The sequence below is a fragment of the Hirundo rustica genome, chromosome 5, assembly GCF_015227805.2.
Source record: "Hirundo rustica isolate bHirRus1 chromosome 5, bHirRus1.pri.v3, whole genome shotgun sequence".
Lineage (NCBI taxonomy): Eukaryota > Metazoa > Chordata > Aves > Passeriformes > Hirundinidae > Hirundo > Hirundo rustica.
In genome coordinates, this window is record NC_053454.1 from 49,103,680 (window position 1) to 49,120,296 (window position 16,617).

General features: G+C 41.5%; 1 long non-coding RNA gene across 1 annotated transcript; it reads left to right on the plus strand.

The window, feature by feature from the left end:
- Window positions 1-1,117: 1,117 nt before the first annotated feature.
- LOC120753008 (uncharacterized) lies at window positions 1,118-5,858 on the plus strand. Its single transcript, XR_005700924.1, has 3 exons — window positions 1,118-1,443; window positions 2,338-2,632; window positions 3,106-5,858. It is a non-coding gene; the product is annotated as an uncharacterized LOC120753008 (long non-coding RNA).
- Window positions 5,859-16,617: the final 10,759 nt, after the last annotated feature.

A 16,617-nucleotide genomic window follows, 5' to 3' on the forward strand; every position in this document is an offset into this window, starting at 1 on the left:
GCCATACAAGCCATTACCTTGTATGGTAAACAGTGAGTTCCTTTTTAAAGTTACAAAATGTTGTAGTTTTATACTTTAAACAAGAATAATCAGTTTTTTAACAACTCAGTCAAGGATGGGAGCCTATGGAAGGCACTAGCTCTTCTGGGCACGGTTCAGTCTTCACTAAGGGCAAACAAGGAGGAGGAGGTCTGCTCAGCTGACCATCTGAGGACTAACTGATCTCTGTATAAGCAGGACTCATCATGTGGCTCCTGGCAATGACAGGCTCAAGCCGGAGTCTGAAAGGTGAAGTCCCCAGCACTGGGTACAAGGATGGGAAGAAGATGAAATGTCAATATGGGAATGGAATGGTGGAGCACCTACTGCTGCTGTGATGAGCGGAATTGAGGAGGAGGTACTTAGGGACATGGTTTAGTGGTGAACCTGGCAGTGTTAGGTGAGTGGTTGGACTTGACAATCTTAGAGGTCTTTTCCATCCTAAATGATCCTGTGGCTGAAAACTGGAGGCTGCCAGCTCTTGAGAAACTAAATAATGAAGAGAAGGGAAGGCTTGGGCCTGGCAGTGTGCTTCTGAGAGAAGGGATGTAGTCCTTAAGAAGAGTCAGCTGGAGGATTTAGGGGCAGGAATACTGAGAAGGCAGGGCTGGGTAACGCAGGGAATGGATGATGTCTTGGGAAAAGAAAAATAGGAATACTGCTGATGCTTTATATAGACTGGAAAAGGGCAAGTAGAATAGGTAGGTGGCTAGAGCTTGTCATGCCTACCCTCTGATTTCTGGTAGCCCCACATGGATTTGAAGCACATGCTATAAAGAATTGAAAGCCTGTAGCATAAAAGAACCCCTGTTGTGTGGGAATGACTTGGGCTTGGGCACATGGAAGTTTTACCATGTGGGGATGTATCAGCAAGGTGGGGTAAGTAGGTGTATCTGTGCTGTAGTGTGGGCTGCAGGTGGGACCAACACCCTGACAGAAGAGGCTCCCAGCGTGTGGAAGGCAGCATATGGCAGACCATGCCCCAGCCCAGGTGGTCTGCATGAAGCCACTAGCTGTGGTAATTGGCTTCACAACTTCTCTGCCAGGGTTGAGTGAAGCTTTTTGCGGGGCAGGAAACAACCTGCTGTAAAACTTCAAAGATTTGATGAAGATGCACCATAAATGGGTTAAAGAAGCACTCTTAAGGATGTTTATAATAGAACAGATGGTTCCTCCTGGGCTTTACTGGCATCTTATTGCCACTCATGCTTCTGTTGGGATTAAATGTGAGCCAGAGAGACTTTGCTATTGAGAAGGAAGAACACCTGGCTCTGAAAAGAAAGTGACTGGAATCTGCATCACAATGGAAGGCCTTGGAGAGGGGGTACTACTACTTTGTAGAACTTTCTTTGTAGGTTTGAGCTGAGGAGGAGATAAGAGGATGGTGTTGCTGGAAACCATGAGGTAGGGAACCTGAGAAGCCTCTGCCACTGTGGTTGGTGTAGAGCTGTGTTGTCCTTGTTTGCTTTTTTTGAACCTGCACTGGGTGCTGCTGCTTTTCTGAAATGCAGACTATGCTGGCTAGAAAGCTGTGCTCCAGCCCAGCAGGTGGAAAACCCAAGGGAAGGACGAGGCAAAGGGACCAGTGACAGGTTTCTCCAGGAGCAAGCATATTAGCGTAGTAGCTGCTGCATGCACTGCTTCTAAGGGAAGCCTGAAACAAAGCCTTTATGCAAACAACATCACTCTGGACTGTTGCAAAAAGAGCTGGAAGTTGTGTGATTGCTGTGGGGTATAATTTGTGAACATCATAAAAATTATGGCAGGGGAAGTAGCTGCAGGTCATTTTATTTCTCCAGCTCCACATGTTCAGCTGTGTATCAGTGTACAGCTGAGTCCAAGATGAGGCTGAGTACCTGAATCCCAGCGTGTTGCCCTGCTTGCCATGGCTGTGCTGATGCCAGTGGGTTGCTCAGCAGAGTAGGCAGGGTGTAACACAACATACCAGCCGCTGGAGCTGTCTCGGGAATGGCGTAAGTGAAATAGTGAGGTTGATATGCTCCTCTGTCTGAACTAGTTAAAAGCAATTTGTTTGTAACTTGTAATTTCCTATCTTTGTTCTATTTGGGGGCTTGTTATTTTTAAGAGTGTGTGAATTGTGATTTCTGAGAATGGTTAATGAGTTTTTGGTTGCTTTTATTTGAGCATAACAAAGTTTTATGAAGATGTCATTATTTTTCTTTTATGTGGCTTGTCCATTTAGGTGCCCAGACTGGGACTGGTTTACTTTTTTTTTTCTTTTTTTATTTTTTTTTTCCTTGTTTATTTGTTTGTTTTTCATTTGTTTCAATGCTGCAGAGGAATCTACACAGGCTGCATTGATTGTCTGTCAGTGACAGGATGAAAGGACATAGTCTCAAGCTATGCTAGAGGACACTCAGGCTGAACATCAGAAGGAATTCCTTCTCAGAAAGGGTTGTTAAACATTGGAATGAGGAAGATGGTGGAGTCACCCTCCCTGGAGATGTTGAAGAAACGACTTGTTGTGGCACTTACTGCTATGGTCTAGTTGGCATGGTGATGATTGGTCAAGAGTTGGACTTGATCTTGGAGGTTTTTCCACCTGGATGTTTCAGTGATTCTGTCATGAAAGGTGATAACCTTTGAGTTGCTGAGTGTTTCCTTTGGGGAATGAAACCACTGGAGTCCAGGAACATTCAGGGGTACCTGCCAGCTTAAACAGTTGAATCCCTTTTAAATGTTAGTGTATTTGCTTAACTTTAATGGATATGAATTCCTGGAGATACGTTTAGGAAAAAGAACTTTTATCACTTCCTCTCTGTTTGCTGTTGGTGGGGGGGAGAGCAGCAGATTGCTGAAAACTAAGTAACAAAAAGAATGAATAGTAAGGAAAATACTGTATTTAAGATGGGAGAAGCAGGACTGTTGATAGCTGTCTACTTGTGTTTTTGATCTGTAAGCTGAAAATTTCCTACCCCTTCAGGAGTGGTATGAGCAAAATTCCTAAATAGGTATATGTTATAGTGGCTGTAATGCAGAAAATTGTGTGTAATGTTTAAATTTAATGATTTCAAATGTTTTTTGTTTTCACCTCTGGAAAATAAGACATCAAAGAGGAGTAAGACCCTGTGACTTGCTGATGCTGCGGATGAAGAAAGATTCAGCTTGGATTGTCGTAATTCTGTAGTGGAAGCCTGGGGAACGTAGTACAGAGATGCCCAAGTTTCCTGGGCGTGCAGCAGCATGTGCCTATAACAAGGCTGATTGTATTCATATGGTAATGCAGCCAGTATCTGGTTAAATGGGGTATAAGTCAATAAAAACTTGGCTGCAGTAGTCCCCAGATCACACTGGTGAGTCCTTGTGATGCCTTGTGGTTTCACTTGCACATTTGCTGACTTTCAGACAAAGGTTTACGAGTTGAGTCTGAGTTCAGGCACTGCTGTGGTTTTCCGTAGAACACCTAAGTCTGTCGTCTCCCTTAATTTTCTCTGCCTCTCTGAAATGGCAATAATGGAATAATGGTCCATCTTGTGTATCAGTTTAGAGCATTGCAAACTGTTAATGTTTATGAAACACTTAGAAAATGGATAGCCATCTTGGGTGAGATCAAGTTGCCACTCTGCTATTGTCACAGAGATAAAAGCATGTCAGTGTCAACTTGCCTCAGATCTGCTTTTGACCCTAGGCCTGAGAACACTGAGGCCAGTTTCCTGGGGTGGCAATTTGAGACTCATAAGAGTGGCAGCAGACCTACTTGCTGTCTGTTCTTCAAAAAATACACAAATCAATCCAAAGCGCTTCAAACCTTGGAGGCAAAACACAGCTTTGCTTCTGTCTTCTAGGCAGGCAAGGTTCAGAGAAGTTTGTCAGGTTATTAAAAAAGAAATAAATTTTTCAGCCCTCTGTGTACAGACTCGAGAATGGCAGAACAGTGTGTGATATGCTGGAGGCCAACAGGACAAAGAGGGTGAGCAGTGATAAGAAAAGGTACTATAAGGGACACTATAAAATACTCTCATAGTTCTGCCCTTCTGTGTTTCTATTAGGTGGTATCGAAACCCTGTCTGTTGAAACTCATAAATCTGATTTCTTACAGCTCTCCTTCAGACAGGAAATTCCTCTCCACAGATATGGCACAGTTCTGAAGGCCAGACACTGAGATCCAAGATGACAAGGTGGCATCTATCTAGTCACGAAAGTAAACTGCTTAGTGTAGGCTGAATTTTTAAACTCTTCTTACTCTTTCAAAGAAGAGAGAAAGAACATAGAACCTCTCTTAACCTGGATGGACAAATGCAGAAGTCCTAAACTGACTTTGCAAAATTGGAAGGATGTCCTGTCTATCTAGATCCAAGTCCAGATAGATGATTTGGTCCATGTCAAGGTAAATGAGCTAATGTTCCTTTTGGCAAGGCCATATATTTCACAGCTGAATCCAGCCAAATAAAAATCTCCTTTCATCAAAAATACATGGACTTAACTTGAAGGCTGGGATCAATATAATTCCTGTAAGACTTTTAAGATTACATATTGTATATTCTTTGTGGCCCTTCCTGTTTGCTTACCTGAACATTTCCTTTTCATAGAGGAGACCTTGGTCGTGCCCCTTCTAGTAAAGAAAGTTGAAAGTCACTTCAAGAGTGGCTCTTGGTGCTCCTAGACTGGGATAATGGGACTAGCCAGGCCCTTGGCAGCACAACCTACCTGTGTGGGCTGCGGGTCAGAGCGGCTTCTGAGCCAAGGTACTAAATGCTAGAGAGGGATTGCAGGTGTGGGGAAATGACTGCTGAGTCACACAGCAGTGGACAGGCAGGAACAGTTGAGCTATGGAATAAACCAGAAAGCTCAGATCCCAGAAAAGCTCTGTTCACTGGGATATTTGTGATAAAGGACCTGAACAGGCGGCCTGGACTGAAATAAAGCAGGTGACATTAGACCGTACTGCTCCCAGGTGAGAGCTTAAAGCTGTTTAAAGCCTACAGCAAGTGATTTTGGGGACAGCAAGCTGGAGAAAGAGTTTGGAGTCTGAAAGATTAAAGCAGAACTAGATTTGATTGCCAGCTTGCTGCTGCTTATGCTGTTTTCTGGGTAAGAACTGACAACTCCCCTGTCCTGCCTTAGCAACAGGGTGCAACTGTGCTTTCCTACAGAAGGGGCTGAGGATATGTTCAAGCTCAGCGCTATTACAAAAATGTTGTACTTAACCCTGAAAAAATAAATACTGCAACCTCCCTTTCTTTTTCCTGTTAAAAAAATCTTCCAGAGCGGTACTGAACATTTGCAAAATAAATAGGAGGAAAGGAAATTGGAATGGCAAGTCTCTCGTTGAAAACCTATGTACTGAAACTTTACATTTAGATAACCTCAAGCATCTAATGTCACTTGCCCCTTAGGTGAAATGAATCTGGGGGTTTTGACTATTTCCCTTTGTGGGAACAGTTTGATCTGTGCTGGTGACAAAATTTTGGTTAACTGTGCCATTCTTACCCTGTTTAGTCTTAAAATTTAATGAAATAATTTTTGCCTGCAATTAAGATATAAAAACTTCATCCACCATGGGAATATTTGTGTCAGGAGATAGTATTGCAAGTGCTGTGATTTCTTTGTGCCATCTGAAGCTGTCAAAGTTCTTGTTTGTAGTATGGAAAGATAAACAACTGGAGCATCTTGAAGATTTCTTCTATTCAAGATGTCTTTCCAAGGCTTGCTGCTGGACAGGATCACACACACATTCTTCACAAAAATCAAGGGGTGTTTTTTAAGGCAAGCCCTGGCTTAGTGTTCCCTTTGACCTAGTAATAAGAAGGAAAGAAAGGAAACGTAAATTTTGTTTATGATGGCAAACTTAGAAATAGAACTTTCAGTATGGTTTTGAAAAACTTGGAAGGGTTCTATAAAGGTAAAAATTCCTTGCTCGTGAGATATACTCCAGCTCATGAGATATACTCCAATAATGTAGGAAATAATGAACAATATTGGGAATTTATTTTTCCTCCCACAGTTGGCCATTTAGTTGTAGTTTCCAAGAGGAAAAGAGCTATTATCAACTGTGAGTGAAGCCTTTCTGATCTTGCTGTCTGATGCAACAGCTGGAGAAACTTGTTTCCTAGCCACAAACTCCATTTTCTTTGCAATTTTCTCATCTTTGTTGCAAACAAAGAATAATGCTTGTCTGTGTTACAGATCAGTTGCTGCTTTTGTAATAGCTGCAGTGTTTTCATTGCCTTTAGTGCTGCTGGCAACTCAGCTGATGATTTAATGGGAGAATTGCCACTGAAATACCTGCTTCACATCTGTAATGTTTGCTCATTTTGGATTCCATGTGAGGTGTCTTTTCTGACAGAAAAGTAACATTGATCATGAAATTGCATAATTATGGGCTGAGAGAGCAACTCTGAGGTTTTGTGCAGGATCCCTCCTATTTTTTCATTATTGAAAAATATCCTTTGGAAATAACTGGAAATGGATTTGTTGTCATAATCTGTACCACCTTACAGAGTTTTGACAGGGGATTTGCCAGCAATTAAAACAATGGCTAGATATGTCAGGGAAAATGCTTTTGCATTTGGTGGACTGCAGAGGTTTACTGCATACATACTGCACAGTTTGTTATGAAGAACTGGGTTTGGTGTTGCTCGTGTATGTTCCCTAGAAACATCTTTGTGTCTTTTCCTTGCCTTTAGGGCTGTGTAAGTTGATGAGGGGAAAATGATGGTGTTACAGGTGTTTTTCCTAAAGAGCTCCCTTCAGTGGAGCCTTACAGGTCCCTATCTGTCTTGTGTGGTCGTTTCCATGCTTGTTATATGACACAGAAAGATCTCTGTGCTAGGGAGAAAAGCTTAAAATCTGTTGTAAATCTGAAGTGGTTTTCTTCCAGTTATATAAGAGGCCACAGTTGAGTCTGAAACAAAGTCAAATCCCTTTGAAGTGCTGAAAAAATTGCACCAACCTTCAAAAGGATGAAATCTGACAATGCTTGAATCTTACTGTCATGTAAAAGACACATTGTTAGCTACTAGAGAAAGGGTTTGGTTTGGTGGGGTTTTTTATAATGTATTTCTGCTCTCATCCTTTTCTCCAGCCCTCATCCTGCCATGACCTTTTTTCATATGATAGCTCAAATAAGTAAAAGTACCACTACAGTGACTATTACTGCTGTGAATAATTTAAAGCTTTTGTGCAACTGCATTTATTTCTCCTTTTCTAATTCCTGAAGCATCATATAAAGTGTAGAAGTAGAGCTTTTTATATGTCAGGACTCTACAATAAAGCATGGGGAAATCCAGCAGCTAGAAAAAAGAAATTAATGTATGTGTGAGCAAACTTTAATTTTGCCTAAAGAATGTAACTTTCTGCTTTTTAATTTCTGGTGCAAATACAGCAAATGTGCGATTAAGCCTTCTAGCAGGTCTGTAGGACTGGTTTTGTAATCCTTCCTTGGAACACAATAAATACAAACAGTAATCACAGGTTTAATGAGTGTAATCTATCATAAAATACCTAACAAAACACTATGTGCAGTATTACCTTCTGATTCATGCTTCAAATATTCCAACTGTATTAAAGGAGCTCAGCAATTGCTGAGTACCCACCAAGGCAGGAAGGAGAGAACAGTGTCTTGAATAAGTAAACAGTGTGTATCTGTATGATAAACAAGGGGGTTTATACAAAATTCATTTTTCTCTCATGGAGGTGAGTGGAAAAATCTTGCTGATTGCAGGTGCTGCACTAAGGCCTAATATATCTAAAGCCTTCTTGAGGGATCACACTGAATATCCAACAGGATATTTAGAGGAGGTTGCCAAATTATGAACTGTGAGACTCAATATTTGTCTTAACTGCATTTCCGTAGGAATTCTTATTTCTGTCTTTGTTCTCTTATTCACTTCAGGTTTCTCACACGTGCATTTACCTTTAAAAAAACATGTGGAATACCCAGTTTGCATGGAGTCAGAAACTGAAGGGAGAGTTACTGTAGAGCCAATTGTACAGGCTGTAGTTCTTCACTGCCATTACCCCTACTCCTTCGTGGAGCACACCAAGGACTAATCTGAAAACTCGCTCTGAATCCTTTGGGAAAGCTGTTGAAACTGGATAACACTGAAATAGATTTAAACTGAAGTGTCTGGCCAGAGTTACTCTAACTCAAAGCTTGCAAACTTGGAGTTGGGAAGCTTTTTCAGCCTAAGATTAAATCAAACCTGGCACTGCTTGTGACTTCAGGCAGAATTTGATGACCTTTTTGTTACTTTAACTCTGTCGCTTAGCTTCTCACACCCTGGAAATGTTAGGAGACATCGTTGCTTGAAAAGCAGATGGTTGAAAAGATTGTGTAAATGTGATTTTCAAGGGATTAACGCTTTTTGGTAGGACAGATGCATAGATTTAATTATTTTTCTAGTTTCTTCCTGAGCACACAGAATAGTATTATATAGGGGAAGTACCTTGCATTGGTAGAAAGCTGAAATTTGCGTATAAACATGTTCTGCAGACCCAGTTGTTGTGCCTTTTCTGTAGGAAATGACACCTATTTGAAACCCAAGTGTTGCAACAGCGGCAGACCATCTCTTCGGCTTTCCTGTGGTTCGCATTGGTTAAAACCACTAAGGAATCAACTAGAGGAACTGACTATTGAAAAAGCTTATGAGAATTTCTCTTCAGCTGACTTGCAGTGCAGTGCTGTTTCCAAGTGATCTGCCAGTCTGACATCAGTATTAAATAGAATATCACACCTCATGGACTAACCATCTGATTCATTGTGACAGTTTTTTTCTCTAATGTTTGAAGTTGTAATTAAGGGAGGAACATGTGGGAGAGAGAATAAAAGTCAAGAGATAAAATAAGAAATTGGATTGCAAAGGCAAGGGAAGAACCTTGTAATTTATTACTCTTAAGAGAAATATGGAACAATTGCTCTTAAAAGCAGTGCTAACTGTGCAAATAGTTGTATGTCCTGATTAAATGACCCCAAACCGCCTTGGTTAATTGTATTTAAGTCTGGTCTGGTCTATAAATTTTTTCATATGCTTGTAGAAATTTGGCCAATTATATAACATGTGCAAGGAGAAATGTTCTTTATGATTTTGATGGACAAAAACTCCGTGGTGAATGTGCGCCATGTGAGTGTGTGCGATACCAAGCTGAAACTGTAGCAGGGGCTGAGCATATCAGCACTCTGAGCCTGCACATGCTGTGCATTGATCTGAATGCTCTTGAGCTGGCCACAATTAGAAGAGATTTCAAAGTAACATCTGTTGAAAGTCAGCTTGTGTTTTGTACTGAGAGGGCATTAGTCAATGCTTGTTACAGACAGATGATTTTTTGGAATAATTTGGCTCACTGAAGAACAGCGTCAGTGAATTCAGTTTCAGTAGACTGAAAGTTAATTCATCTGTGGAAAATAATGCTGGTTTATATGGAAACAGTGGCATTTTCAGTCACAGGTAGTTTTTAAATACCAAAGTGAAGCCATTCCCTGGAAAAATATAACTGAGTTGGTGAAGACTTTAGTTTACTATCAGTTATTGATTTATTTCCTTTACAGCTATTAAGATGGAGAAGTTATGTTGTACAGATTAGAGTGAAGAGATGATGGACAACATCTGGCAGGCAATTGTCTTCCATTTTTGCACAAAGGCTGTTGAACAAACTGCTGTGGCTTTTTATGGCAGCAGTAGCCTCTGTGTGGTTCATATCAGAGACACTTAGATGTTTTGACCACCACAGGAATAAATTCACCTTGCTATGTCTGCCTGGCATGACTTAGGCCCTGTGGTGATAGAATCTCTTTAAATTGTAACTAACCTCTCAATCCACCTCTCCAATTTCTAAGTAGTCTGAACACAGTAATTTATCAAGTAGAGCATCTGTCTCAATAAGAGAGTTTGGCTTGGAGAATGTCTTAGCAACTCCTTGTTAAAAGCCAGAGGTAACTTGCTGCATCCCATAACTTGTACTTGGCTGTGTGGGGAGGGCTGGGGAGGAGTGTCACCCCAGACAAGCCCACGCTCTTCCTTGGGATGGATGTGGACAGCAATGAACAAACCTGCTGAACCCATCCCAAGTGACATGCCTCTGGGGAATTGGCTGTTTTCTCACCATGCTGGGGCCATCCATGTGAGTTTAGTTGCTTTTTCAAAGCACTGTCTTCTACTGGATGGCCATACTCCTTGAAAGGATACCAAAATGCTATGGCTCACGTTGCTTAGAGTAGATTGTGGAATAAGGCTTATTCTGTGACAATCTTGCAGCAGAGTTGTGAGGATAGCAGGGTCCTAGTCTGCAGTCTAATGGGGTACTTCTCTTTTCAGTGGTCTTAGTGCAATAACCTCACACGGAAGTGGAGATCCTGGAAAAGAGGACTTGCCTGGGAACTGCCTTGTTCTGTGGCATCCCCTTCCCACAGTGGCTACTATTATTTCTTCCAGCTGTTTCCTGCTCTTTTCCAGTGGCTTCTGTTGTGACTAGTGCAGACAGGCTTGGAAAACCAGAATGGGAGAAGGGAAAATTTGTTTGGTCGAGAACTGAACATTGTTCTTAAATGCCTGGGAGCTACTAAGAGCAGTGGGATTTAATATGATTTAAGACCATTCATTCCAACTTCCTATTCACTGGGGGTCCCCAGCAAGCAGGGAGAAGGCACATTCTTTGAGACCTGTGCTGGTACCATCATGTGGTCTCCTCCAAATTCAGACTAGTCTAAATCTCTGAAACACAACAGGAAAATTTCCTGCCTCTGAGAGGGTGGCTCTGCAACAACTTTTGATTTACAGCACGCTGCCTGTTGCTCGGCAATTATTCTGTGTGGGTTTTACTGCTTGGCAAATGAAAGATCGCTTGTTCCTCAGCTGCTGCTGGGTAAGAGCTGGCACAGATCAAGTGCCACGGCTTTGGCTGAGGGGCTGTGAATCTAAAAGAGAGATAGCTTGCACTCTGGTCTGCAGGCTGTAATCTCAAAGAATAATCAGGCATATTCATACAGTACAGTCATTTTTCTGTTTTCCAGACAGGGATTTTTATATTGAATAAAATTTGCTCTCAGTTTTTCTTCTAATGCGGAGAGTTTGACATTTCTCCTAATGAGACATGAGGTTTGCTTGATTTTTAAACCTGCTGTGTTCTTACTTCTTACGGTGAGGTGAAAGAAGATTAGACAACTAGTGGCAAAATTAAATACGTATTGAAAATGGACTTACACCTCTAACTAATATATTGTGAGAGTTTGCACCTACATTTGCAGACACAGTCTGTGTCCTGGTTAATGTAAATAAATGCGGTGTTCTCATGTTACCTTTCCCTGAAGGCAGCTGTGTGAATACACTTGTGTGTATAACACTTCCCTTCTCCCTTGTAAACTGCTTTCAGCACTGGCAGTCATGATCTGGAAGTGCAGCTCTGTTTGGTGGAGTCTGATCCCAGCAGTAACCCTTCCTCATATAAATGACTGGTTTTTATCGAGCACTTACGTCACAGGATGATGCCGAGACTTTTGTCACTTGCTTAGGTAAAAAAGCAACCTCTAAACAGGTAGGACAATGTCCTTAGGAGCTTCTCCCTGTGCTGAAATAGATAATTACCAGAGTAATTAGGCAGATGCCTCCAAATGGTCATCTTCATTTAAAGAAATAAAAGAGAGCAATACCCTCCTGTTCACACACAACAGTAAAATTAAACAGCCATGTTTTTATGCCAGTCTGCACAACTACAAATGAATATTCCAAGTGTAAGATAGGGACAACTGGTATTAACGCTGCAGTTAAACACTTTCATGTGTGCACTGGCTTGACAGACTCTTAAAAGAAAATCATGTTTGCAATATTCCATTGCTATAACATAGGAATAACAAATGTAACATCAGGTTTGAAATGAAACAGCAGAGCTTGCAGGTATGTCAAGACTAATCTAGTTGGAAAAGCTCAATGAAAGAAATAAATGAAGAGTTTGGGGATGGGATAGTTAAATATTTTTACATGAAAGAAAATGATATGAGCAGAGCTACACTTTTGTATAGTTATTGCATAATTAAAAACCCCCCAAAACCTCTTGTCAAAGGGTGTTAATATGGGTATGAATCACATCAGCTTTTACTGAAAGCACTTTTACACAAGCTGTGTAGCATTTGTGTGCACAAGCAGCCAGATTCTCTCTTAGAAAGAGGGTAAGTTTTACTAATCTGTCCTAACTTCCTATTGAGAATATTTTTGGCCTCTTGGCAAAGCCGGCATGATTTGGAGATGTAGAGTAAAACAGTGAATTTCTTCAATGCCTCCCTGTTTCGATAAATTACACAAACCAGGTGCTATCCTATGTGTAATGGATTATTTAAAAGATCAGTCAACTTCTTGCATATGTATCTTTTAGCATGATCATTAAATATCCCAAACCATAGTAAAGCTCTAATAGCAGTTGAAAGGGAGGAAAATGACAGGTTGGTTTTTTTTTTTTTTTTTTTCATAACAAGCAGATATTTGGAGCTGTCTTTTATTCTTGAAGTGAAAAAAATACACTGTTTCCTTTTGTTTTAGTGGAGGAAGAGGGATCTAGATGAAGCACGTCAAAACAGAAAGAACACCTGTCAACACAACTACGGTGGTTTTCACCCTACAGCAAATATTCCCTTTCCAAACTTGTTGTCCTGGGTTGACTCTAAGGGAGATGTGGCGTGAGTACGTGGCCTCATGAGGCTGTAATGCTGGAGAACAGATAGGAAGGGCTGAGTGTGAGCACATTGCTCAACAAATGCATCAAGTCAGAAGAAATAAAAGCCTTAATGCTTAACCGGTGCTCCTTGTAACATGTAATTAATTAATTTACTTCACTGCAATAATTTTCTGATTCTGTTTTCTTCTGGGGCATGACCCATAAAATTAAATGGCAAAGAAACTCCAGTGTAGGCGTATTCTGACCAAAAAAGTATCCAGTGTAATGGGCAGGTAGCCTTGCAAATCGGCACTTATTTTGAATGGGATCTGCTTGTGCTGTTCTGCTAAGCCTTTTCTTTGGCTTCCCTTGAGCTGCTTTGATTATTGTTGAGAGATTGATAGCTGATCCATTCTTTCCAAAGGGTGGAGCAGGGCATCCTGGAGCCCTCTGTGAATCACTGCCACTGCAATGCTGGTTTCCTTTTGCTGACTCAGCAGGGGCAGGAGGAGAGCTTAAGCTCCTGCTGTTTTCAAAATGCCGGATTACAAAGCCGCTTGCTACTCGTGATCTTCCAGTGGATTTTAAAACAGCATCTTGAGTGTTTGCATTTGGTACCAAGGCTTATAATATTCTTTTGTTCCTTTCTTCTTTCATTCTTTCTTCCTTTCTTTCTAATGATACTTTAATCTATAAATGCTGTTTCCCCCATCTTTGAGAAATCGGGTTGAAACATCACATACATCATAAATAATCCTGTGGTGGAATTTAAACAAGATTTGCAACTCCTTCCTTATAGTTGTTTTCTTGAATACATCTGGTTCCAGACTGAAATGACAGCAGAGTACAGCAGCCCCTGTTACTGAGATAAGTGGCTTTTCCCTTCTGATAGCTGGGGATTAGCATTCTGTGAAGTGAGGTGAATAACCATAGCCTGATCCCATGGTTGCTCTAAAGAATAGACAGGAACATAAGAACTGTGGTTCAAATAGGTACAAACATTCATTAGGGATGATTTTTTTTTTTCCCCAAGCCCAGTGGCTGAGGCATGTCCTGAGGTATGTTTATGAATGTGCAATTCCTACTATGTATGCATGTCAAATATGCTTTCGAATTGATGAATTCCTGGAATCAGCTGTATTTTTAGCAACACTTGCAATGACTGATTTATGCGTATTTGCTTTCCATCAAGCTTGCCTTTTGGGTTCACTCTTCTGTATTTTGAAGTTACAGATGATAGGCATGTCAAGTTAATACTTTCTGTATCTTTAGATTTATTCTGGTGTTATTCTTTCTTACTTGACTTTCTGATTTTAAGAGTAAAAAACCCTTCCCAGTCTTTCACAACTGCCCATCATGCAAGTCATTTGCACATGGAAGACATGGAAAAGAAGAACAGATTTTTAAGACTCTCTATGTGGAAGTGGTTTCAACCGTGTTGTCCAAAGAGGGAACAACTATTTTTTTTTTTTCTTTAAATAACAATGTGCTTTCAGCTTTGTCCTCCATCATTTTCTTACTTCAGTGTAAGATTTTTGTTGATGTTTTAGCCAGAATTGCAGATTCAGCAAGCCCTCTCATTGATATACCTAAAATGATTGCCAAGTATTTCTTCCATCGAAGCTCCTGGAGAATGTATGGTTTGCTCATAGTGGAAACAAAAATCCACCTGATTTCAGAACGTGAACTCAGCCTGGCATTTTGTTGCCTACCTTCACTTCAGCCCTGGAGCTTGTCAGGATCTTTCTTCCAGGCTTGCTGTGTGCCTTGGTTTACCAACACATGACAGCCAGGTGTCAGATGAGCTTGTAGTGTCTCTGGAATGAGCACTCCTAGGCTGCCCCACACAGCCCAGGTAGCTCTGCCCCTGTTTGTGGGGTGGTGAGTTAGATGGGTGGTAGCCAGGCTCTCTGCAGATGGGGCCCCGACAAGCAGGCAGCTCTTCATTCAGCATTCCAGGCAGGCATTGTGAGCGCTGTGTGCAAGAGCTGTAACTGAAGGGGCTCTCCATCCCAAGCCTGACAAGAAGCTGAAGCTGTGCTGCAATGCCAATTAAGAGGTGGGCTGTTAGCAAGAACACCATTGATCAAAACCAATTTGCCAAAATTACAGAAGGATGTTGAGCAGATATATTATCTGGCTGAATACTGAGACTAACAAAGAATGGATCAGCTGAAATGTTAATCATAAATTATGCTTTCACATCTAGTGTTGGGACTGACAAATGCAGCTATATCTGCTGAGTTAAGCCTTCTCTATTTCTTTGTAATTTAAGTATTTGGGGGGCTTAAATTTACTGCCCTTAAGTCTGGGAGAGCTCCTTGTGTCATCCATTGTTTGCTCCTACTGCTGAAGGACTCCACTTCTTCATAGGTTAGTGCTTTAAAACCCCCAAACTTTCAAACTTCCTCCTCCCCCCTTTCCTCCCAAGCTCCTGCCTGAACCTTGCATATGTCTGAATTTTCCTGATACAGCATGGCCTTCAAAAGCACAGGCTCCTCTGATGAGGCAAGGCTCTGCTGGTTTTACTAAAATGCAGTTGTTTGGATGTATGGGAGAGAAAGCAAAGGATGCCTCTGACAAAATGCTTTTTTTTATAAAATAGTTTTGCTAATACAGCTGCTGATTCTTCTCTGTTAATTCACATTTTGCAGTGAACACAATGAGAAGCTGTTTCATCTAATGCAAGGTACTAATTTAAAGCCCTCTCTCCTTAGGTTGTGGATATTTGAAAAGAAATTAATTTACAGGGGTCCTCTAGAGGTTACTGCATCCCAAAGTATCTTATGAAATTTCAGTTTAAAAATTATGAACAAATAGTCTAGGCTAATGTTTCTTTGTCTGCCCGTGGAGATTAACACCAGGCTGAGTTGTTACAACATGTTAATCACTGGCAAGGGTAGTTTCAAAACGAATGGCTTTTAGGCCTCATTTATTTAAATATCCTAATCCATCTGAAGAGTGCTCTCCCCATTACTAACTTCCCCTGCTGCTTCTCAGAAGTACCTTATATTTGCTAGAAGCCTTTCACAGTGAAAAATTCAGCTCCAGGAGGCTTGCAGTGGATGTGGGTAATACGGAGCGCTTGGACAGTGCTCTCGGGCACATGGCGTGACTCTTGGGGATGGTGCTGTGCAGGACCAGGAGTTGGACTTGATGATCCTTGTGGGTCCCTTCCAACTCAGCTTATTTTGTGATCCTTGCAATGCAGCCAGCTGTTGAGCTGATAAGGTGCCACACATTTAAGCAACTAGTAAACAATTAAAGGTAGAATAATCATAAACCAAAGATTTTTGACTTTTGGTTCAAGGTTTCTGGTATGCTCTGTCCCTGGCAAGGCATCTAGCATATGTTGTAATGCTCTCAAGTCTTAGCCTTGCAGATCCAGGCTTTTTATTTGACCAGCTTTTTGCCTTTTAGAAGTTTACAATTTCTGATTACTAAAGAGACCTGAGAGGGTTGGATTTCCAAATGACTGATGATGGCGAGCTTCCCAGATGTGAGCTTGTGGGTGTAGCACCCCTGATTGCTTACAGGTGGGCATTTAGTCCTTCCTGCTCTATGGGCAGAGTTCAATGCCTCAGAGAGCCTGAATTGCTGCTGTGCTGCCCAAGCACTCAAGTTAGAGGGCAGACACCTCGACTGGGCTTCAAGAGCAGTGCTGGGATTTGGGGTGAGTCTCTGAGCTTAGCATTCTCAGTCCTTGTGAGAGCATTGCTCCCAGGGACAAAATCTTCCAAGGTGTTCTACACTTGAATATGTGGCAGTGTGGTGGCAGCCACACTGGCTGTGGTACCCCCACAAAAAATCCAGGTGGCATCTTGCAATCCCAGAATAGGCTTCAGCTACACGCAGCAGCTGCTGTGCTCAGATAACACACCCTGCTGCCCAAATCTCAGCTGGGGCTTGAACAGCAGCAGCAGCATCATCCTTCTCTTCCCTCCTCATTTCTTTAAAAGTGAGAGTAAATGTTGC